Source organism: Staurois parvus, unplaced genomic scaffold (assembly GCF_062004578.1).
Source record: "Staurois parvus isolate SC_StPar_1 unplaced genomic scaffold, SC_StPar_1.0 ptg000262l, whole genome shotgun sequence".
Taxonomy (NCBI): domain Eukaryota; kingdom Metazoa; phylum Chordata; class Amphibia; order Anura; family Ranidae; genus Staurois; species Staurois parvus.
Window position 1 is genome coordinate 8,167,052 of NW_028318058.1, and position 24,331 is coordinate 8,191,382.

Consider the following 24,331-nt stretch of genomic DNA (forward strand, 5'->3'; position numbering starts at 1 on the left):
ATCAAACACTTATTTTTCGTGGGCAAAATAACATCTAAGGTATTATTTAACACACTTTCTGCTTCTGTATATAATATACATATGATTTCACATGGTTGTTCCTTTGTTGCTTGTTTACTGTTTTGCAGGTCACAGGATGGCGGTCTTCCCTGAGTTTGAAGAATCTATTCACTGGTGAAGGGCCTCCTTCTAGGGGGAGGTGCTTCATTCCTATGTTAATATATGCTGGTTTACCAATACAGTTATGGTACTGCGTTCATTGTTTCTGCCGCTAGCATTAGTCAGCATGTGTACATACTGTATGTAATTTGTGTAAATGTGTATATAAGAAAAATCTAAAATTGTTATACTGCCTATTTATTTGCATTATGTGTACTTATTTAATTCCCCTTCCCAGTTATTGTGCCCTTTTCCCCTCCCATTTTTTGTATAGCATGTCCCGCGCCTGGGCTCAGGAGCCTTTTTTGTTCTCTTTTGCCCCCAGCCAATGAGGACAAGGCTGTTTTTAGCAGGGGCTGAATTTAGAACCCTCTTAGTGCAGCTAGGGGGAGCTAGACCCTAATGGCTAGTCAGGAGCTGGTTAGCAGCTCTGACACTTTCGAAGGAGGGCTCTGGAGGCAGTGGGTAGATGTGAGGAGCAGGGGTGGACTGACAACTCATGGGGCCCCCAGGCAATAGGGGATCATGGGGCCCCTGTGTCCTTGCCCACACTCAAAGCACACCCAAAAAAGCCTATAAAAAGGTGCCAGGGGCATTTCTTGGGGCCCCATACTGACCCAGGGCCCTCGGGCAGTGCCCGAGTGTTCAAATGGTCAGTCCGCCCCTGGTGAGGAGTGGTTGGCTGTACTCTTGAGGGACCACAGCCAATTCCCAGCAGAAGACTTGGCAAATAGCTGGGACTCCCTTAAAATTGTAGAAGCCTGCTCAGTAGCAGGAGTGTGGTGGTGGGAGAGCAAGAGAAGTAAAGGAAGATGTGAGGCTGGAGAAGGAAGGCTGCCAGGAGGCCTAGCAGGATAGGGCCTGCCTGCGAGCCTGGAGAGGAAGAAAACTTGGGACTCCGTGCCCCCTGAGAGAGGACCACCTGTATGGCAGGGATGGAGCATCCCAGCTGATAGGAGTGGTAGCAGCAGCCAACCCACAAGCGGTACAGGAGCAAAACTGAGTGAGTACACCTGCACCCCCTGGGCAGACAGGGGAAGGAGAACTCTGGTGGGAAGCAAGTTTAGCCACCTACTAGTGACTGTTCACCTTGTTTAATGACGGGCTCAAGGTGGTTCTCTCGTTCTGGGAGTATGTCATATGACGGCTCTGGGAGGGCGCAGCGCGGCAATCGTGGTGCACTGTGTCCCTCGAACACAGAGGATCACGGATCAACGGAAAGAGCTGAAGATGTTGGCTCGGTCATGTGATCAGCTGTGTCCAATCACAGCTGATCACATGTAAACAGGGAGATGCTGGTTATCAGCATTTCTCTCCTCACAAACTGTCACGCTGACAGCTCGTGAGGAGAGGAGAGCCCATAATCGGCATTCCTCGGTGGGGATATCTACACTGATCATCAGGGCACTGATGATCAGTGTGCCCTGATGATCTGTGTAGCCCCAGCAGTGCCACCTGTCAGTGTCATCAGTGCCAGCTCTCAGTGCTCATCCATGCCACCTGCCAGTGCTCATCCATGCCACCTGCCAGTACCTACCAGTGCACATCAATGCCACATCAGTGCCCATCTGAGCTGCCTTTCAGTGTCACCCATCAGTGCCAGTCACTGCCACCTATCAATGCCAGTCAGTGCCACCTATCAGTGCTGCCAATCAGTGCCACCTATCAGTGCCAGTCAGTGCTGCTTATCAGTGCCAGTCAGTGCCACCTATCAGTGTGCATCAGTGCCACCTATCAGTGCCCATCAGTTCTGCCTATCAGTGCCGCCGAACAGTGCCGCCTAACAGTGCCATATATGAGTGCTGCCTTTCAGTGCCCATCAGTGATGCCTGTCAATTCCCATCAGTGCCACCTACCAGTGCCTCCTCATCAGTGCCACCTATCAGTGTCCATCAGTGCAGCCTATCAGTGCCCAACACTACAGCCTCATTAGCGCACATCAGTGAAGGAAAAAAATCATTTATTTACAACATTTTATAACAAAAACTAAGAAAATTTTCAGTGGTTTTTGGTTTGTTTAAGAAAAAATAAAAAACCCAGAGGTGATTATATACCACCAAAATAAAGCTCCATCTGTCACAAAAAAATGATAAAAATTTCATATGGGTACAGTGTTGCATGACTGCGCAATTGTCATTCAAAGTGTAACAGCGCTAAAAGCTGGAAATTGGCCTGGGCAGGAAGGGGGTATAAGTGCTCTGTAGGCTAGTGGTTAAAGAAACAGCAGCCCCAACCCCTGCTCAGGAAGACAGTCTCCAGATTGCTAGGTGAAGAGCAGTTAATCTGGGGTCCACGGTCGTATAACTGGGAGCTGCTGGCTAACACTCCAACAGACTGCAACAGAGAAGAGAAGTTTGTGAATAGTTCATCTCAAGTGCCTGCGGTAGTGAGCACTTGTAGATCGCCAACTCAGGGTTGCCCAAGGCACGAAGTCTAAGCCCCAGCCTGCTTCTTCACTAGAGCCCGTGATAGTGGTGTTGAACTTGCGGCAAACTAGAACCAGGTTGCAGCCCCCAGGTACACCCAGCTGAGGATGCGGAGACCGATCACGATAAACAAGCCGAGGTCAGGATGGGAGGAAAACAAGCACAGTCGGTGGATGAAGCCGGGGTCAGTACAGAGGTAGTCTTAGATGTTGCTCAGACAAAGTGGGCTAGACTGAGCATGTCTTATATAGACAGGCAAGCTAGGAGGCTGGCCAGGAAGTGATGGAAGGGAAGGAAATAAAACCCAGAGAATAGCAGGCGACGCCCATAGGTGACCACACATGTGAAGGGAATCGGGAAAAGCACTGCAGCAAGGAGGTAACAATATACAAAACAAGAAACTGCAGGCTAACTTGTGATAGTTCAGGAAGTTGTACTCAGATAGCGGTTCCATTGGGCATCCTATATCCCCCTTAACCTATCCAAGTTCTAATCTCCTCAATAAATAACAAAACCAAGGCTCAAGGACTGGTTTCTGTCTGATAAAAGCTTGTGAGGGAAAATGCTGAATGACTGGCTGTGTAGGACTATAGGGTGACCCAAATCCATTAGCAATCCCTAAAGGGGTAGTTTATAGATTTGAAGTGTCAATAAAATGGCTGTAATACACATCCCAATGCCTAAGTCAGGAACTATAGCTGGCTGGTGTTTCTTCTACCTTTAGCAGCCACCATTCCCTTAACACAAGCAGGCCTACTGGTACTTGGATGCCCCCAGGTCTATATTTCCTGGCCAGACAGCCTCGGGACAGAGCAAATGAGATAAGGAAAGCTACTGTTGGTCTTGAGGCAGGTCAGGCAGTAAACAGAGGCTCGTAGTGGAATCCTGGTACTGTCCAAGGTCATGGAAGGTACTGGGCAGGTGTGGTCTGAAAACAGTTCCAATGTCAAGGCATGTAGCAAACAAGTGTAATCAAATAGACAGTTCCAAGGTCAGAATTAGTGAGCAAACATAGTCCAATAAACAATCTTAAGTCAAGTTTAGGTGGCAATCCAAAGAGTACAAGGCAGGAGTTAGCAACAAGGAATCCTTGGAAGGATGTAACACAGTTGGTTGGTTGAGTGTTGTTCCTGTTGGTGTTTCCTTTGGTCTGTTATTAAAGGAGTGATTGCCGTGCAGATTCCTTTTTAACCCTGTTATTTTGTTAAAGTATCACACTATGTGGTGTCCCTTATTGGGCTCTCTTTGTGAGCACCACCCTCCGCAGTACCTACCCTAAAGGGGGACCCCGGACATTCTGTGATTATCTGATGAACCCTGGAGCCTTGCTATAACGGATGACCAGAGAATGTTAGGGAATGCAGCCTGACCAGAATGCAGATGACCTAGATGTATCTGATGGCAAAGGAAACTTCTTTCATACGTATTTAATACACACTTCTGGTGAGTGCGCATTCTACTTATTTAATTATCTTCACCTCTGGACCACGTATTATCACTGTTAGACGCAACTCTGGGAGCTGGACATTATATTGTGATCAATAACAATTATATACTCCATATTGTGCTCCATATAACAATATTTGCACATTATATATCTCATTTTCTGCTGACATTTGTATGATATTATTCCTATTCTTAGTGCTGCACCTTTATTATTTTTATGTAACACAGTAGGGCAAAAAGGAGTCAGTATGCAGATGCTGTCACAAGCCCAGAGCCCTGCGTTTGCAATGCTCAAATAGAGCACCAAAACACTGCAACCAATCATGGTGGAGGGGGAGAAACAAATAACTTAACAGCATTGCCTAGCAACTGAGGCTTTACAGGTAGCAATGCCAGCCAATGGGGAGAAATGACGGGGCTGGCAAATAGAAAGTTGCCTGGCAACTAATGTATTTAACTGTAATGTCCAAAAAATTTAAAATGAAGCATGTGGAAGTTTAAAGGAGGATTAGTGATAAGATATGACAAAATTATACATGGAAAAAGGAAAATTCAACCTAAGTCTGATTTAAAATGCCAAATCATCATCCGAAGCAATAAATCACATCTACAAAATTAGCACCTATACCATCTTAAGTGCTTTCTTGGTTTTAAATATATTTGCTTGCACATGGTGATTTGTTTCTGGTGCTGGTTATAAGCACGTTGTTCTATGAGGCATTCATACAACTGCACCAACTGCTACAATAAAAGTATATATTTGTGATACCTCCAGAAGATTGCGGTGCATTAAGTTCCTGTTTGTTCAAGATGGTTTACCTCTCTGTCACAATAAAATAAAAATATGGTATTGGATTGCTTTAACTATTTACAGAAAACCAGTTATGCATTTTTTCAAAAACTGAATACTCTTGCATTACAACCATATAGACTCACTCATGACAGATGTATATGAATCTATGAACGTTAGCGCAATTATGTGCTATCCTATTGAAAAAAAATTTGCAGCTAACACTATACTGTATGCGTTCCCACATGTGTACCAGAATATATTATCTCAGTGCAGCCTTATATTATGTGGTTAAATGTGGCCAGAAATTATGTGTACCAAATAAACATCAAAATCATCAATTCCTTCAATAAATCATGCATTTAACAATGTGCATAGTGACCTACTTTGAAAATAAATGTCTTTTTGCTAATCATTCAATTAGTGTGAAATAGTCCACTTATACCATCAATACATGCCAACAATTAATACCAAGTTCTCCAGGTGCTTTATAAACGTGCCAATATTGATATGAAAGTCCCAGTTAATGTTGATCAGTCGATTAATGTGTAATCCATATAATCTGCTCGTGATACTTTCATGTGTCTTGTGATGTAGGGTGTGGCTGATGACGTTAAGCCACACAATCGGAAGTCTGTGATCTACCATCTTGTGAGTGTCTTGAAACCAGGACTCTTAAAGGGAAAGAGGCTTTTCTCTGTAGTGTATCAGATATGCACTTTTAAATGTGAATTATTTTTAAATAAATATTGGTGGAAACTGTTTTCGCTATGATGGTCTATCTTCATTTGAGCTTTGGTGGAAGATATTTGGTATGATCAAGGAGGATGGAAATGCTTTGAACACCTTGGATATTTAAGTCTGGAGAAATATCTGAACCTATACCTACCCTGTTTAAGGGGAAAAGCTCTATTTGACCTGATATTATTTTAGGTCAAATATTAGAGGTGAGAGTACATATACAGTATGTGTCAGTGAAGGGAAGAGCACTGTAATTGGGGAAAGTACACAAGCGAATTATATGGATTGCATATTAAATGACTTATCAACATAAATTATTTGGGGCATTAATATCAATATTGGCATGTTTATACAGCACATGGAGGACTTAGTATTAATTGATGGCGTATATTGATGGCATAAGTGGACTATTTAACACTAATTGACTGATTAGCAACAGGACATTTATTTTCAAAGAAGGTCACTATACACATTGTTAAACGCAAGATTTATTGAAGGAATTTGTTGATTTTGCATTTGTTGATCAACGCTACACCATGACAGATTTATATTTGCACTTCTATTTAGCATACTTTGAACCTGAAACTTTAGCTTGAGAGTCAGGGATCACCTGAAGCCTTATGGTTTTTTTCTTGTCATCTACTTGACCTCACACACTATTTCCCAATTTAAATGTTAAAATTCTTGCATTAACCCAGGCACTGCTGCTTCTCCTTAAGGGCTTTATTGAACAATGCAGAGGGCACTGAGGAGGGGTGAAAGGCAAATCTTATTCATCTCCTAGCATGTTCTACCTGAGGCAAATTGTTAGCTTGGTTCATGGCAGGATTTAGTATATGTATAATATATAAAAATAGAAACTTTTGACAGCAGTTTCAGTTACTTTAACATGTAGCGCCCTCCTAGGTAGCTCAGGCCAGATGCAATAGTCAGAGGGGTCAAATTTCAGTCAGGACTGGAAGGCTCTGTGACTTCCCCCTGCTTTAGGACTTTGGAGAGAATTCTAGAAGCAGTGGGCGGATGTAAGGAGTGGTTGATCTGCATATTCAAGGGACTCTGACCAATCCCCAACAGGAAGCTTGGCAAGGGGTCAGAATAGCCCTTAAATATGAGCAGGTCTGGCCAGTAGCAAGAGAGTTCAGGTGGAAGATATAGAAGTAGGCTGGAGTGCAGGAGCCTGGAAGAGGGCCCAGATGGGAAAGGGGCTCACCTACAGGTGGAGGGGCTGGACAGGAGGAAAAATTGCACCCTCACCAGCCACCTGAGAGAGGACAACCTGTATAGCAGAGGAGAAGCAGCCCAGCTAGAAGGCCTGGTAGCAGCCACTGAATCAATAGAAGCACAGGAGAAGGACAAGTGAGTAAACCTACAGCTCCTGGGCCAGAAAGGGGAAGGAGCACTCTGGTGGGAAAACTGGATTAGCAGCCTTCTGGGACTGCCTTTCTTTTAAAGTGGCAGGACTGTATCCCCTGTTCAGGGATTTCCTTCAGGCAGCCAGATCAAGGAATATTTGGGGTCTAGAGAGATACACTAGATGATGCTGGCTAGTTTCTGCATAGATTTGTAAATAGTTCAGCAAGTTCATCCTCAATTCTCAGTTCCATTGGACATTCCGTATACCCCTTACCCCATCCAAATTTTATTCCCCTAGCAAAACAACCAAAAACAATACTCAAGGTCTGTGTATTGACTCCTGAACGCAAATGAAGGGAATTGCGTGTTGCGTGGCTGTGCAGGATCATAGGGGGACCCAAAAATACTTCAGCAACTCCTAAGAGGGTAGTGCTACAAACATAACAGGGTGTTTTTTTTCTTTTTTCACCCTGTTATATCAGGCACACTTTCTAGCAGTACCCACTTCTTTGTGTTTTTGTCCAGTATTGTATTTCTGCTTTTAAACTATAATTGGATTTAGGTATACATTTTAATTACGCACATTATTATTTAATAATTTGGGCAATACTATGGATTGGTTATACTGTATCTTATTGCACCTGCCCTTTATCTGCCATTTGCTTGCTCCCCTGGGTCCTCACAGATCCTGTGCCAATGGCTACCAGGTTAGACATCCCTGGTGGTTACCATAGACAATATGATCATGTGTACCCAATTTTGGTACATTATTATGTGAGTATTGGGCCTTGGTTCTTGATTTCTTGAATGTTAGTATATATTATCAATTATACTTTACAACTGATGTTCTACCCTGAAGATACACATGCATTCCGCTCTTGATGAAGTGAAAAATTCACGAGACGCGTCGGCCTCTAAGATGCATTTTTTAATCTAATCATGTATTGTTCTTTGTAAATTGTTGTGTGTGTTGAACCTCATTTAAGTTCACAGGGAAAATTTTTGTGTTTGTAAATATGCTTTTCACATTTACTTAAAGTGGAACTAAACTCTCCTAACCTTTATAGTCAAGGAAGCTGCCATCTTAGCTTCTGTTTGAGAAATTCATGAAATGCGTGAGGCTCCAAGATGCATTTTTTGACCTAATGATGTATTGATCTTTGTAAATTTGAAATATTTATATGTAATGTACTATGAATTATTGCGAATCAGCTTTACATTAAGGTATCTGTTTTTATTTTTGTATTTAATTGTCAATAAATTTGTCCATTGTCCATTTATTTGTTGTGTGTGTTGAGTCTCATTTAAATTCCCAGGGCAAATTATTGTGTTTGCAAATATGTTTTTCAAATTTACTTAAAATGGAACTGAACCCTTTTAACCTTTACAGCCAAGGAAGGTGCCATCTTAGCTTCTGTTTGAGCTGCACAGCTGATCAGCTTTGACACCAGCTTTCTGATGGGGCCATTAAATGTAACTTTTTTAGCAAAGAGTTAAATCAGTGGGATTTATTTTTGTTTTTATGAACAGAATTTTACTCTGGACCGTTATGAAACATAAGTTGACCTAGATCAAAGATTTCTCCAGAGGGCCTGATCCTTTAAAAAATCCAGATAACAGGAAAATTCGTGACCTAAAAAATTAAATTGGTATAACATGTAATAACTAAAGGATGGTGGCAGAAAATACATTTTGTTACTGGGGACACATATTTAGCTAAATTAAGCCATTATATCAATCATGTGTTCACTATTTACAAGGGTCACATGTACTAAGCAATACGATTCCAATTTATTTTAAAAACAGAATGTCACTGACTGCTCCTTACAAAAATAAATATGACCTTCATCTTAACAGCTGGGGAAGTTGTTTGGTCTGAAGGTGACTGAGGTTGTTACATTTGTCCATGAAAACTAAGATGACAATATATGTTATCAATCTGCAGCATGTTAGAGACTCCCCCCTGTGACCTTGAGTACGTATATCAATTTTGAGACAGAATAATACTAAACATGGCTACTGAAGTGAAAACATCTTAGTTATTCTTTAAATCATATCCAACTCGAGGATTCTTCGGTAGTGTATGAGACACCCATGCTTATTAAAATATGCAGAACAGATATAATTCCCTAAAGACATATTAAAAGAACAAAAAAGGTTGACTCCAAAATGAATAACCAAATGCTTTGATTTCACTATCAAATGGTAGAACATATTATAAGTAATACATTCAACTTAGTCTAGACTGAATATTTAATAAGTATTTCAAAGAATACAAGTTTAAATATCAGCCAATCTTAATAGATAATTTACAGTGTTCACAATATCACTACAAAGATTTGTTTTTAATGTCATTTTAAGATCTTTCTTTCTTCGTACACACAGGTGAGAAGGCCAAGCCCAGTGCTCTATTTTTTTGTACACAGCTGGACAGATATTAAGCTCGTTGCCACTTCACTTTGCATCACTCAAACATCTGTTTGTCAATCCTGATCACATGACTGGATAGACTTTGCAAAACTTTTATTTTAGTTTTGGATAGAATGGAGATTGATTAGAACACCTGCCAGTTTTTATTGTTGTCTGTGCCCCCGTTAAGGAGAATCACCCTCTCTATTTGTTTTGTTTACTATTATAATTGAAAGTGAAAATAAATGAAAATCTTATATTTTAGGTTGTCCCCAGAAAAGTAATAGAGGGGATATCTTACACTAGGGACCTGGGGAATTCCCTTAATTTTCAGAGATTTCTTCTCAATTTCTGCTTGGCTATGGGACAGGAAATGAAGGTAAATCTCCCCAATGAGACAAAGATGGCAAAAATAAATTACCTTACAGGGATTATAAGCCTCCCATACTCTATCCAAAAATGGAAAAAAAATGGTTTGCCCAGACAAATCGCTCCACCAAGTAAGTAAGTACGGCCATGTACCACCACCCACAGAAAGAGCTATCAATCTGTCAATCCTTTCCATGGATGGGTGAGGTTTCCCATGTTGAGTCAAATTAAGCCACAGGCTCCACTCCTGGTGGAGCCCTTCCGTCAATTCCTTTAAGTTTCAGCTTTGCAACCATACTCCCCCCCGAAACCCAAAGACTTGGGTTTCCCGGAAGCTGCTTGGCGGGTCATGGGAACAATGGTGCCAGATCGCCAGTCAGCATCGTTTATGGTCAGAACTATGACAGTATCTGATTGTCTTCGAACCTCCGACTTTCATTCTTGATTAATGAAAACATTCTTGGCAAATGCTTTTGCTCTGGTTTGTCTTGTGCCAGCCCAAGAATTTTACCTCTAGAATACGAATACCTCCGGCCGTCCCTCTTAATCATGGCCCCAGCTCCGAAAACTAACAAAATAGAGTCCTATTCCATTATTCCTAGTTGAAGTATTCAGGTGACTGGCCTGCTTTGCACACTTTAATTTTTTCAAAGTAAATGCATCAAAAGCATCGGGGAGGCGCCGAAACGCAGAGGCTGGGACAGGCGGTAACTGGCCTCATGGCGGACTGCCAGCTTTATTCCAAAATCCAACTATGAACTTTTTAACTGCAGCAACTTTAATATACGCTATTGGAGCTTTAATTACCATAGCTGCTGGCACCAGACTTGCCCTCCAATAGGATTTTAAGTGTACTCATTCCAATTACAGGACCCAAAAGAGTCCTGTATTGTTATATTTCGTCACTACCTCCCCGAGTCAGGAGTTGGTAATTTGCACGCCTGCTGCCTTTCTTGGATGTAGTAGCCATTTCTCAGGCTTCCTCAAACCCTGATTTTCCATTACCCATGGTCACCATGGTAGGTGCAGAAAGTACCATCGAAAGTTGATAGGGCAGACATTCGTATGTTTCATCGCTGTCACGGGGAAGTGCGATCAGCCCAAGGTTATCTAGAGTCACCAAAGTGGCCGGGGAGGGGCCGGGATTTGTTTTGGTCTGATAAATGCACGCATCCCTGGGGGTCAGCGCTTATGGGCATGTATTCGTTCTAGAATTACCACAGTTATCCAAGTAACAGATGGAGCGATCAAAGGAACCATAACTGATTTAATGAGCCATTTGCAGTTTCACTGTACCGGCTGTATGTACTTACACATGCATGGCTTAATCTCTGAGACAAGGGGTCGCGTAACTAGTTAGCATGGTGCTGGTCAGTGTCAGGGTCTCTCTGTGGGGGGCAGCCAATTTTTGTGTTGCCTAGGGCAGCATAAAACCTAAATACACCACTGGCCTCAGGTGATATACAGAGGTGAAACAAGACCTTCTACATAAGTTGCACCTGCCTATTTGAAGCTGTTTGTCCTGTACATCCTCATTTTTCATTACAATTCACTTGAGATGATTGTAGCCATATTAGTGCACTTGCGACAGAAACAATTTAGTACTGTCTGTGATACTTTTTTTTATTTGCACTAACATACAATTTTCAGGACAAGCTTTCAGGGTATGTCCCCTTCTTCAAGGTCCAAGCAGAGATTTTCAAGACAAGCTTTCAGGGTATGTCCCCTTCTTCAAGGTCCAAGCAGACCACTGCTTGGACCTTGAAGAAGTGGACATACCCCGAAAGCTTGTCCTGAAAATTGTATGTTAGTGCAAATAAAAAAAGTATCACGGACAGTACTCAATTGTTTCACACAATTTACAATTCACAATGGGGTGGGGATCTGGAGTTATACACTGTTCAAGAGCTCTGAGAGCTGGTTAAAGGAGGGAAGGGACACACCCTCTTTACACAGCACACAGGAACAAGAATTAAGTAAAGGAGTAAAGAATTGATTTAGATACAGTATCTAAATAATTGTCCCTTACTGTGTCTAATATTTACTTTGGTGGTTTTATCTTAACCGCTTGCCGCCCTGCCACTGTGTATATACGCGTGCAGGGCGGCAGTGGAGCGCAAAACCACGTTTAAAAACGGGTTCCGCGCTCCCGACACTTTCGCCGGCAGGGGGCGCGCGCGCGCGCTCCCGCCGACCCGCTGGTGATCCGATTCGATCCAGGAGGGATCAATCATTAGATTTCAGCCAGTGATTTCTGGCTGAAATCCCATGATCGGTCCCTGTCCTATCCTGTCTTGTGTTGACAAATACACAGGGCAGGATATGATGTCATTCTTCTCTGCCTGGACACATTCCGTTCCAGACAGAGAAGAAGACATCCAAAAAGTGAGTACACAAGCACTACACTACAGTTAGAACACTCTAGGACACATTTAACCCCCTGATCGCCCCCCCCCCAGTTAACCCTTCACTGCCCTGTCACCAGTGTCACTGATCAGTGAAGCGATTTTTACTGATCAGTGTCGCTGGCGACTTCCGATAGAGTTAGCGGCCCTCCCAGATAGCGCCAGATTGCCCGCCAGTACACCAGTAATCCCGTTTAACCCCTTGATCGCCCAACCCCTCCAGTTAACCCCTGCACTGCCCTGTCACCAGTGTCACTGATCAGTGAACCAATTTTTACTGATCACTGTATCAGTGTCGCTGGCGACTTCCGATAGAGTTAGCGCCCCTCCCAGATAGCGCCAGTTTGCCCGCCAGTACACCAGTAATCCCGTTTAACCCCTTGATCGCCCCCCCCCCCAGTTAACCCCTGCACTGCCCTGTCACCAGTGTCACTGATCAGTGAACCAATTTTCACTGATCACTGTATCAGTGTCGCTGGCGACTTCCGATAGAGTTAGCGCCCCTCCCAGATAGAGCCAGTTTGCCCGCCAGTACACCAGTAATCCTGTTTAACCCCTTGATTGCCCCCCCCCAGTTAACCCCTTCACTGCCCTGTCACCAGTGTCACTGATCAGTGAACCAATTTCTACTGATCACTGTATCAGTGTCGCTGGCGACTTCCGATAGTGTTAGCGCCCCTCCCAGATAGGGCCAGTTTGCCCGCCAGTACAACAGTAATCCCGTTTAACCCCTTGATCGCCCCCCCCCCCCAGTTAACCCCTTCACTGCCCTGTCACCAGTGTCACTGATCAGTGAACCAATTTTTACTGATCACTGTATCAGTGTCGCTGGCGACTTCCGATAGTGTTAGCGCCCCTCCCAGATAGCGCCAGACTGCCCGCCAGTACACCAGTAATCCCGTTTAACCCCTTGATCGCCCCCCCCCCCAGTTAACCCCTTCACTGCCCTGTCACCAGTGTCACTGATCAGTGAACCAATTTTTATTGATCACTGTATCAGTGTCGCTGGTGACTTCCGATAGAGTTAGCGCTCCTCCCAGATAGCGCCAGTTTGCCCGCCAGTACACCAGTAATCCGGTTTAACCCCTTGATCGTCCCCCCCCCCAGTTAACCCCTTCACTGCCCTGTCACCAGTGTCACTGATCAGTGAACCGATTTTTACTGATCACTGTATCAGTGTCGCTGGCGACTTCTGATAGTGTTAGCGCCCCTCCCTGATAGCGCCAGATTGCCCGCTAGTACACCAGTAATCCCATTTAACCCCTTAATCTCCCCCCCCCCAGTTAACCCCTTCACTGCCCTGTCACCAGTGTCACTGATCAGTGAACCGATTTTTACTGATCACTGTATCAGTGTCGCTGGCGACTTCCGATAGTGTTAGCGCCCCTCCCAGATAGCGCCAGATTGCCCGCTAATACACCAATAATCCTGTCTAACCCCTTGATCGCCCCCCCCGAGTTGACCCCTTCACTGCCCTGTCACCAGTGTCATTGATCAGTGAACAGATTTTTACTGATCACTGTATCAGTGTCGCTGGCGACTTCCGATAGTGTTAACGCCCCTCCCAGATAGCGCCAGTTTGCCCGCTAGTGCACCAGAAATCCCATTTAACCCTTTGATCGCCCCCTCCCCCCCCCCAGTTAACCCCTTCACTGCCCTGTCACCAGTGTCATTGATTACAGTGAACAGATTTTTACTGATCACTGTATTAGTGTCACTGGTGACTTCCGATAGTGTTAGCGCCCCTCCTAGATAGCGCCAGTTTGCCCGCTAATGCACGGGATTTTTTTTACCAAAAACATGTAGCAGAATACATTTTGTCTTAAATTTATGACTAACTTTGAGTTTACGATATATTTTTTATAGCTGAAAGTAGAAAATATTGTTTTTTTTCAAAATTTTTAGTGGTTTTTTTGTTTATAGCGCAAAAAATAAAAAGCGCACAGGTGATCAAATACCACCAAAAGAAAGCTCTATTTGTGTGAAAAAAAGGACGTAATTTTTGTTTGGGTGCAGCATTGCATGACCGCGCAATTATTATTTGAGTTAGTGCAGCGCTGTATAGCAAAAAAAGGCATAAATTACAGTATCTATACCATAGTTTGTAGACGCTATAACTTTCACACAAAGCAATCAATATACACTTATTGGAATTTTTTTTACCAAAAACATGTAGCAGAATACATTTTGGCTTAAATTTATGACTAACTTTGAGTTTACGATATATTTTTTATAGGTGAAAGTAGAAAATATTGTTTTTTTTCAAAATTTTTGTGGTTTTTTTGTTTATAGCACAAAAAATAAAAAGCGCACAGGTGATCAAATACCACCAAAAGAAAGCTCTATTTGTGTGAAAAAAATGACATAAATTTCGTTTGGGTACAGCATTGCATGACTGCGCAATTATCATTTGAATTAGTGCAGCGCTGTATAGCAAAAAAAGGCATAAATTACAGTATCTATACCATAGCGTGTAGACGCTATAACTTTCACACAAAGCAATCAATATACACTTATTGGGATTTTTTTTACCAAAAACATGTAGCAGAATACATTTTGGCTTAAATTTATGACTAACTTTGAGTTTACGATATATTTTTTATAGGTGAAAGTAGAAAATATTGTTTTTTTTCAAAATTTTTGTGGTTTTTTTGTTTATAGCACAAAAAATAAAAAGCGCACAGGTGATCAAATACCACCAAAAGAAAGCTCTATTTGTGTGAAAAAAATGACATAAATTTCGTTTGGGTACAGCATTGCATGACTGCGCAATTATCATTTGAATTAGTGCAGCGCTGTATAGCAAAAAAAGGCATAAATTACAGTATCTATACCATAGCGTGTAGACGCTATAACTTTCACACAAAGCAATCAATATACACTTATTGGGATTTTTTTTACCAAAAACATGTAGCAGAATACATTTTGGCTTAAATTTATGACTAACTTTGAGTTTACGATATATTTTTTATAGCTGAAAGTAGAAAATATTGTTTTTTTTCAAAATTTTCGTGGTTTTTTGTTTATAGCGCAAAAAATAAAAAGCGCACAGGTGATAAAATACCACCAAAAGAAAGCTCTATTTGTGTGAAAAAAAGGACGTAAATTTCGTTTGGGTACAGCATTGCATGACCGCGCAATTATCATTTGAATTAGTGCAGCGCCAAACAGCAAAAAAAGGCCTGGTCATTAACCACTTCCAGACCGGACACTTTTACCCCCTTCCTGACCAGGCTAATTTTCAGCTTTCAGTGCTCTCACATTGTGAATGCCAGTTACTCAGGCATACGACACTGTATCCAAATGAAATTATTATCATTATTTTCACACAAATAGAGCTTTCATTTGGTGGTATTTAATCACCACTGGGGGTTTTATTTTTTTCTAGAAAAGTGGAAAAAGACAGAAAATTTTGAAAATAAACATGTTTTTCTTCGTTTTTGTTACTAGATTTTGCAAATAAATATACTTTCTTCATTAATTTAGGCCAAAATCCATTGTGCTACCTTTGTTTGGTAGAAATAACCCAAATCAGTTTGTATTATTTAGTCTGTATTAAAGTTATAGAGTCCACAGACCACGGTATATATAATTGATATATTTGAAAATTTATCAATCCTGATGTACTGGCTACCTATATAGTTTCTCAGGGCCCTAAAATGCCAGGACAATACAAATACCCCCCAAATGACCCCTTTTTGGAAAGTAGACAGTCTGAGGTATTTAATGAAAGGCAAGGAGAGTTTTTTGAAGTTGTAATTTTTTGCAAATTTTTTAAGGGGAAATGATGAAAGTAATTTTAATTTTTTTTTCAAAGTTGTCATTTTAACAAGTTCTTTCTCTCACACGGCATAGGCATACTTGCAGTTACACCCCAAAACACATTCTGCTACTCTTCCTGAGTATGGTGATACCAAATGTGTGAAACTTTTTCACAGCCTAGCCACAGAGAAGGGCCCCACATCCAATAAGCACCCTTAGGCGTTCTAGGGGCAAAAATTACACATCTAATTTCTTGACTGTCTATCGCAGTTTTGGAGGTCCTGGAGCACCAGGACAATTGAATTACCCACAAAATGACCCCATTTTGGAAAGAAAACACCCCAAGGTATGTTTTAAGAGTCATGTGGAGTCTTCTGAAGACTGCATTTTTTGCCAAACGTTTTTGGAAAATGTGAAAAGAAGATGAAAATGTATTTTTTTCTATGCAAAGTTGCCAGTCTATGAGATATATCTATTACACAACATAGGCATACTTAAAATTACACCCCAAAACACATTCTATAACTCTTTCTGAATATGGCAAAACCAAATGTGTGAGACTTTTTCACAGTCTGGCCACATAGGGGGGCTCCACATCCAATAAGCACCTTTTGGAGTTCTAGGGGAAAAAATGACACATCTAATTTCTTGACTACCTAATGCCATTTTGGAGGTCCTGGAGCATCAGGACAATGGAATTACCCACAAAATGACCCCATTTTGGAAAGCAAACACCCCAAGGTATATTTTAAGAGTCATGTGGAGTCTTCTGAAGACTGCATTTTTTGCCAAACGTTTTTGGAAAATGTGAAAAGAAAATGAAAATGTTTTTTTTTTTTACGCAAAGTTGTCAATCTATGAGATATTTCTATTTTACAACATAGGCATACTTAAAATTACACCCCAAAACACATTCTATAACTCTTCCTGAATATGGCGATACCAAATGTGTGAGACTTTTTTACAGTCTGGCCACATAGGGGGCTCCACATCCAATAAGCATCTTTTGCAGTTCTAGGGGAAAAAATGACACATCTAATTTCTTGACTACCTAATGCCATTTTGGAGGTCCTGGAGCATCAGGACAATGGAATTACCCACAAAATGACCCCATTTTGGAAAGCAAACACTCCAAGGTATATTTTAAGAGTCATGTAGAGTCTTCTGAAGACTGCATTTTTTGCCAAAAGTTTTTGGAAAATGTGAAAAGAAAATGAAAATGTTTTTTTTTTACGCAAAGTTGTCAATCTATGAGATATTTCTATTATACAACATAGGCATACTTAAAATTACACCCCAAAACACATTCTATAACTCTTCCTGAATATGGCGATACTAAATGTGTGATCAGAGATACCGTGAGCTGGCAGGCAATGTTTTGTGAGTGTGTGTGTAAACTGTGTGCAAAGACTAAAAAGTACTCACAGTTTGCTGTATTGGCTCTCAGGTGATCAGGACTGGTATGGTGGTGATCAGGACCCGTGGGTTTGGCAGCGATCAGGATCCAATGATGTGGCGGCGATCAGAACCCGCTGGTATGGCGGGGATCAGGACCCACTAGTTTGGTGGTGATCAGGATCTGCTGGGGTGGTGATCAGGACCTGCTGGTATGGCTGTGATCAGGATCTGCTAGTGTGGCGGCGATCAGGACCCGCTGGTATAGCTGTGATTGGGACCTGCAGGTGTGGCGGTGATCAAGACTTGGTGGTATGATGATCAGGACCTGGTAGTGTGGAGGTGATCAAGACCTGCTGGTGTGGAGATCAGGGACACTGGGACGCTATGCAGTGATCAGGGACACAGCTGGGCCGCTGTGTGGCGATCAGGGACACTGACGATCAGGGACACTGACAATCAGGGACACTGACAATCAGGGACACTGACGATCAGGGACACTGACTATCAAGGACACTGATGATCAAGGACACTTGTGATCAGGGACGCTTGTGATCAGGGACGCTTGTGATCAGGGACACTTGTGATCAGAGACACTGACGATCAGGAACGCTTGTGATCAGGGACGCTTGTGATCAGGGACACTGACGATCAGGGACACTTGTGATCAGGGACACTTGTGATCAGAGACACTTGTGATCAGGGACACTTGTGATCAGGGACACTTGTGATCAGAGACACTGACGATCAGGGACACTTGTGATCAGGGACACTTGTGATCAGAGACACTGACGATCAGGGACACTTGTGATCAGGGACACTTGTGATCAGGGACACTTGTGATCAGAGACACTGACGATCAGGGACACTTGTGATCAGGGACACTTGTGATCAGGGACACTTGTGATCAGAGACACTGACGATCAGGGACACTTGTGATCAGGGACACTGGCGATCAGGGACACTGGCGATCAGAGACACTGGCGATCAGGGACACTGGCGATCAGGGACACTGGCGATCAGAGACACTGGCGATCAGGGACACTGGCGATCAGGGACACTGGCGATCAGGGACACTTGTGATCAGGGACACGGACGATCAGGGACACTGGCGATCAGGGACACTGGCGGTCAGGGACACTGGCGATCAGGGACACTGGCGATCAGGGACACTTGTGATCGGCGACACTTGTGATCAGGGACACGGACGATCAGGGACACTGGCGATCAGGGACACTGGCGGTCAGGGACACTGGCGATCAGGGACACTGACGATCAGGGACACTGGCGATCAGGGACACTGGCGATCAGGGACACTGGCGATCAGGGACACTTGTGATCAGGGACACAGGCGATCAGGGACACTGGCGATCAGGGACACTGGCGATCAGAGACACTGGCGATCAGGGACACTGACGATCAGGGACACTGACAATCAGGGACACTTGTGGTCAGGGACAGTCAAGGACACTTGTGATCAGGGACAGACAATCAATGACACTTGTGGTCAGGGACAGACAGTCAGGGACACTTGTGGTCAGGGACAGTCAGGGACACTTGTGATCAGGGACAGACAGTCAGGGACACTTGTGGTCAGGGACAGACAGTCAGGGACACTTGTGGTCAGGGACAGTCAGGGACACTTGTGATCAGGGACAGACAGTCAGGGACACGTGATCAGGGAGACTGTGATCAGGGACACTGTGATCAGGGACAGACAGTCAGGGACACGTGATCAGGGACAATTAGGGACACTTGCGATCAGGCTTGCTCAGGCTATCCAGCTCCTTCTCTCACAGACAGAACTCCGTGTGAGGAGAAGGAGCCGGAAGCCGCACCATGCGGCTTCTGTTTACATTTAGACTGTGTCCTTATTGGACACAGTTGGTCACATGGTACAGGACGATTTCATTGGTCCTGTACCATGTTACCTGATCCCCTGTATCTGAGGGACCCGGCGATCTCTGGGCACGCGCGTGCGCGGTCAAGGGGGCGGAAGCCGCACCATGCGGCTTCTATTTACATTAAGACTGTGTCCTTATTGGACACAGTCGGTCACATGGTACAGGACGGTCCTGTACCACGTCAGGTGATCGCCGGTATCCGAGGGACACGGCGATCACCAGGCTCGCGGGTGTGCGCCCTAGGAGCCGCGCACGAGCCTCGGATGCGGGCGGCCGTTTATAAACGGCCACCCGACCCTGCACTGCCACCGTCCGGCCGGCCGGTCGGGAAGTGGTTAAGGGGGGTAAATCCTCTGGGGCTCAAGTGGTTAACCACTGCCCGTCTACCCTATAGCAGTAATACTGCTACAGGGTGGCACGGGTGCGCAAAATCATGTAGATGTATTATATATATATATATATATATATATATATATATGTCATTTTGCATTTCCAGGTAGGGGGCGTGTGCAAGCCACACATGCGCCCTACCCGTGACACTATTCGCAGCCACGGCTGCCAATCACCGGGTCCCAGCTGGTGATTACACACCATTACCCGGTGAGTGAGGAGCATTACCGACAAAGGGAGAGAACTATAAGTTAACAATACTGTACAGTTCTCTCCCCTGTCAGCTTCTGCACACTGCTATGCGTGGTTTTGCATAGCAGAACCATGCAAAGCAGTGTGCCTACAGTGAAGCACACACACAGTAAAACAGCACACAGCGCACAGTTAACCCTTTGATCCCGCCACATGTTAACCCATTACTGCCCAGTGCCATTAGTACAGTGTCAGTGCTTTTTATTAGCATTGATCACTGTATTAGTGTCACTGGGGATGTCAGTGACACCAAGTCAGTCCCCCCCCCAGTGTCAGAATGCCCGCTGCAGTCCCACAATCCCCGCTATAAGTCGCTGATCTCTGCCATTACTAGTAAAAACTGAAAAAAAAATCCCAGTATATATACTGCCATTTGCAAATGCTATAACTTTCACTTAAACCAATTAATTTACTTGTTTTGGGATTTTTTCTTAGCAAAGACATGTAGCAGAATACATTTTGGCCTAAATTTATGATGAATTTTGATTTTTTTAATTTTTTTACTGGTCATTTTTAATAGCAAAAAAGAAAAAAATATACTTTTTTTCTCAAAATTGTCACTTTTTTTATAGCGCAAAAAATAAAAAACGCACAGGCAATCAAATACCACTGAAAGAAAGCTCAATTTGTGGGAAAAAAAGACTATACATTTAATTTGGGTGCAGTGTTGCATGACCACGCAATTGTCAGTTAAAGTAACGCAGCGCCATAACACAAAAAATGACCTGGAAGAGGGGTAAATCCTTTGGAGGGCAAGTGGTTAAAGCATATGGTTGTCTAGAAGGTATTTCTTAAGTATTTTATAGAAATTCATTCTGATTGGGCTCTGTATACATTCTTGCCTCAAATTTAATGCAATAAGTTTATGTGACGAGGTCATGTTCTACCAATCGCATAGGCATATTTGTCTACATACATTATTAAGGGTAAATCTCAAGGCTTGGAATAGATTTAAATATTAAAAAAGAGAGGTTAAAACATCCAATTAATTCACCTGAAAGAAAAATTTTCTTTACAGCAATTACTAAGCATAGTATAGTGGAGAAGACTTATGGATATGGTGAATAATATTTACCCTATTCTATTAGCTAATTTTAGCATTATCTGTGTAAACTTTGAATTAAAAAATTAATCATAGAGGAAATGGAGATGGATCAAGTCATTTGAACATTGTGTAATTTAAGGTACCTATTGACAAAGGATGGTGGTTGTCTCTTCATGCACACTCTTACTATCCTCCTGTATTTGTGATAGTATAGCACTCTATTGACAAGTGTGTACAGTTTAGCTGAATGTTTATGCTTGTATCTAAATCTGCATTTACGCTAACAAATTTTGGAATGAACATCCATATGAAAATTCTCATCAGCACATTCGATGACTTGATGAATATCATTAAAAAGTAAGTTTGTTTGCTTTTAACATTCAATTTTGGGATGAGTGAATTTTCCTTAACTGCTTGCCACCCTGCCACTGTATATATACGTGTGCAGGGCGGCACTCAGGCGCAAAACCACGTTTTAAAACGGGTTCCGCGCTCCCAACGTTTTCGCCTGCAGGGGGCGCGCGCGCTCCCGCTGACCCGCGGGTGACACCATTCGATCCCGGTGGGATCAATCATTAGATTTCAGCCAGTGATGTCTGGCTGAAATCAGATGATCGGTCCCTGTCCTATCCTGTCCTATGTTGACATTTACACAGGACAGGATATGATGTCATTCTTCTCTGCCTGGACACATTCCGTTCCAGACAGAGAAGAAGAAACAGTAAAAGTGAGTAAAACACTACACAATTACAGTTAGAACACTCTAGGTCACATTTAACCCCCTGATCGCCCCCCCCCCCGTTAACCCCTTCACTGCCCTGTCACCAGTGTCACTGATCAGTGAATCGATTTTTACTGATCACTGTATCAGTGTCGCTGGCGACTTCCGATAGTGTTAGAGCTCCTCCCAGATAGCGCCAGTTTGCCCGCCAGTACACCAGTAATCCCGTTTAACCCCAAACCCCCCCCAGTTAACCCCTTCACTGCCCTGTCACCAGTGTCACTGATCAGTGAACCGATTTTTACTGATCGCTGTATCAGTGTCGCTGGCGACTTCTGATAGTCTTAGCGCCCCTCCCAGATAGCGCCAGATTGCCCGCCAGTACACCAGTAATCCCGTTTAAGCCCTTGATCGCCCCCCCCCCAGTTAACTCCTTCACTGCCCTGTCACCAGTCACTGATCATTGAATCGATTTTTACTGATCACTGTATCAGTGTCGCTGGTGACTTCCGATAGTGTTAGCGCCCCTCCCAGATAGCGCCAGTTTTCCCGCCAGTACACCAGTAATCCCGTTTAACCCCTTAATCCCCCCCTTAACCCCTTCACTGCCCTGTCACCAGTGTCACTGATCAGTGAACCGACATTTACTGATCACTGTATCAGTGTCGCTGGCGACTTCCGATAGTGTTAGCGCCCCTCCCAGATAGCGCCAGATTGCCCGCCAGTACACCAGTAATCCCGTTTAACCCCTTGATCGCCCCCCCCAGTTAACCCCTTCACTGCCCTGTCACCAGTGTCACTGATCAGTGAACCGATTTTTACTGATCACTGTATCAGTGTCGCTGGCGACTTCCAATAGTGTTAGCGCCCCTCCCAGATAGTGCCAGTTTGCCCGCCAGTACACCAGTAATCCCGTTTAACCCCTTGATCGCCCCCCCCAGTTAACCCCTTCACTGCCCTGTCACCAGTGTCATTGATTATAGTGAACAGATTTTTACTGATCACTGTATTAGTGTCACTGGTGACTTCCGATAGTGTTAGCGCCCCTCCCATATAGCGCCAGTTTGCCCGCTAATGCAGAATACATTTTGGCTTAAATTTATGACTAACTTTGAGTTTACGATATATTTTTTATAGCTGAAAGTAGAAAATATTGCTTTTTTTCAAAATTTTTGTGTTTTTTTTGTTTATAGCGCAAAAAATAAAAAGCACACAGATGATAAAATACCATCAAAAGAAACCTCTATTTGTGTGAAAAAAAGGACATAAATTTCGTTTGGGTACAGCATTGCATGACCGCGCAATTATCATTTGAATTAGTGCAGTGCCAAACAGCAAAAAAAGGCCTGGTCATTAAGGAGGGTAAATCCTCAGGAGCTCAAGTGGTTAACCACTTCCCGCTCCTGCTCTGCTCCCATCTGGCCATTTATATACAAGGGCCAAAGGGGAGCAGTGCAGGAGCGGGTGGCCATTTATAAACGTCCTCCAGCTTCCCTGCCTGTGCGCGCTGTCCTCTGGACACAGCGGAACACCGATTGCTGTACGGGACCTCTGTGTGAGGTCCTGATCATGTGATCACTGATTGGCCAATTAGTGATCACATGAATAGTATTACGCAAGATGTCACTTCTGACATCATTGCTTACTACATGTGATATCTGTGAATGATCACAGAGGTCACATGGTACAAGGCTATTCACAACAGTCTTGTACCATGTGACAAGCTGTGACCAATCACAGCTCTCACAGTATTTCTCAATGGCTGCAAGAATGCAGCCAGAGAGAAGGAGAAATGATTGCCTTTACAGCCTTTATGGGTGTAAAAGCAATCAGTGTGAAAAAAATAAATCTTCATCACACCCCATAAGTAGTACAGTGTCACTATGGTGACAATGTACTGCTAGGGTGACAATATGTAAAAAAAAAGATAAATAGTAATATAAAAAAATAAAGTAAAAATGTAAAAACATTTTTGAAAAATTATCATTTTTGGTTATAAACTAATTCTAGTTATTTTTTTTAACTAAAAAGATAGCTGAATACATTTTTCCAAGATTTATGAAGAAAGATAATTTATTTGCTTAATGTTATAAGAAAAACATTTTTTTTCAAAATGTTTGGACTTTTTCATTTATATAGCAAAAAAATAAAAATCCCAGTGGTGAATAAATACCACCAAAATAAAGTTTTATCTGTCTCAAAAAATGCTAAAAAATTCATATGGGTACAGTGTTGCATGACCGCGCAATTGTCATTCAAAGTGTGATAGCACTGAAAGCTGAAAATTGGCCAGGACAGGAAAGGGGTGAAAGTGTCCGGACTTGAAGTGGTTAATGAAAACCACATTAACTTCTTGAAATTCATTTATTCCATCCTGACATTGCGGTCCAAAACAACTGTCAATTTGACCCTACTAACAATTAAAAAATGAACAAACATTCTTGAAAGGAAAATTTTTAAACAAAATTCTACTAGTGTATGGCCTGTTTAAAGTGGAACTAAACTCTTTCAATCAGCATTAAAAAATATGTAAATCCAGTGCCTTTTTTCTAGTGGGAACGAGCGGGGGAACACAGTTCCGGAACCTCCAGCACTGAATGTATGTAATGACAAAGGGTTCTGGGGTGTGCTGGAGGGTCTGTTGATGCTGGCTGCTGGGGATCTATTGTTTCTGGAGGGGATCTCTTTTTGAATGGGGTACTATTGTTGCTGGGGGTTCTATAGTTTCTGGTTGGAGATTCTATTCCAGGAAGTGAATGCCCTT

General features: G+C 43.1%; 1 pseudogene; it reads right to left on the reverse strand.

Moving 5' to 3' along the window:
- Positions 1 to 9,998: 9,998 nt before the first annotated feature.
- Positions 9,999 to 11,053, reverse strand: LOC149459381 (18S ribosomal RNA; annotated as a pseudogene).
- Positions 11,054 to 24,331: the final 13,278 nt, after the last annotated feature.